Here is a 1,884-nt window from a genome sequence, read left to right as displayed (position 1 = left end):
ACTTCCAGCATACAGAAAGGCCACCCCAAACACAGCAATCTAAACAAGATGAAAAGGCAGAGATATTCAGCAGGTAAATGAACATGATAAATACCCACCAAACCAAACAAAAGAGGAGATAGGGAATCTACCTGAAAAGGAATTCAAAATAATGATAGTAAAAATGATCCAAAATTTTGGAAAAAAAAAAATGGAGTTACAGATAAATAGTCTGGAGACAAGAATTGAGAAGATGCAGGAAATGTTTAACAAGGACCAGAAGAAATAAAAAAGAGTCAATCAACAATGAATAATGCAATAACTAAGGTCAAAAGCACTCTGGAAGAAGCCAACAGTAGAATAACTGAGGCAGAAGATAGGATAAGTGAGGTGGAAGATAGAATGGTGGAAATAAATGAAGCAGAGAGGAAAAAAGAAAAAAGAATTAAAAGAAATGAGGACTACCTTGGAGACCTCTGGGACAATTTTAAATGCCCCAACATTTGAATCATAGGAGTCCCAGAAGAAGAAGACAAAAAGAAAGGCCATGAGAAAATACTTGAGGAGATAATAGCTGAAAACTTCCCTAAAATGGGGAAGGAAATAGCCACCCAAGTCCAAGAAACCCCGAGAGTCCCAAACAGGATAAACCCAAGGCTAAATACCCCAAGACACATATTAATCAAATTAACAAAGATCAAACACAAAGAACAAATATTAAAAGCAGCAAGGGAAAAAAAAAAACAAACACACAAGGGGATTCCCATAAGGATAACAGCTGATCTTTTAATAGAAACTCTTCAGGCCAGAAAGAAATGGCAGGACATACTTAAAGTGATGAAAGAGAAAAAACTGCAACTCAGATTACTGTACCCAGCAAGGATCTCATTCAAATATGAAGAAGAAATCAAAAGCTTTACAGACAAGCAAAAGCTGAGAGAATTCAGCACCACAAAACCAGCTCTTCAACAAATGCTAAAGGATCTTCTCTAGACAGGAAACACAGAAAAGGTTCATAAACTCTAACCCAAAACAACAAAGTAAATGGCAATGAGATCATACTTACCAATAATTACTTTAAATGTAAATGGGTTGAATGCCCCAACCAAAAGACAAAGACTGGCTGAATGGATACAAAAACAAGACACCTATATAGGCTGCCTACAAGAGACCCACCTCGAACCAAGGGACACATACAGACTGAAAGTAAAGGGCTGAAAAAAGATATTCTATGCAAATACAGACCAAAAGAAAACAGGAGTAGCAATACTCATATCAGATAAAATAGACATTGAAATAAAGGCCATGAAAAGAGACAAAGGACACTATATAATGATCAAAGGATCAATCCAAGAAGAAGATGTAACAATTATAAATATATATGCACCCAACATAGGAGCACCGCAATATGTAAGGCAAATGCTAACAAGATGAAAGGGGAAATTAACAGTAACACAATAATAGTAGGACACTTTAATACCCCACTCACACCTATGGATAGATCAACTAAACAGAAAATTAACAAGAAAACACAAACTATAAATTATACAATGGACTGGTTAGGCCTAATTGATATCTATGGGACACTTCATCCCAAAACAATGAATTTCACCTTTTTCTCAAGTGCATACAGAACATTCTCTGGGATAGATCACATCCTGGGTCATAAATCTAGCCTTGGTAAATTTTTAAAAAATGAAATCATTTCAAGCTCTTTTCTGATCACAATGTGGTAAGATTGGATGTCAACTACAGGGAAAAAACTATTAAAAATACAAACATATAGAGACTAAACAACACGCTTCTGAATAACCAAAAAATCACATAGGAAATCAAAAAAGAAATAAAAATATGCATAGAAACGAATGAAAATGAAAACACAACAACCCAAAACCTATGGGATTC

Source organism: Oryx dammah, unplaced genomic scaffold (assembly GCF_014754425.2).
Source record: "Oryx dammah isolate SB20612 unplaced genomic scaffold, SCBI_Odam_1.1 HiC_scaffold_2, whole genome shotgun sequence".
Taxonomy (NCBI): domain Eukaryota; kingdom Metazoa; phylum Chordata; class Mammalia; order Artiodactyla; family Bovidae; genus Oryx; species Oryx dammah.
The sequence above is the reverse complement of the archived record's forward strand: the minus strand, read 5'-3'. Positions refer to the sequence as shown.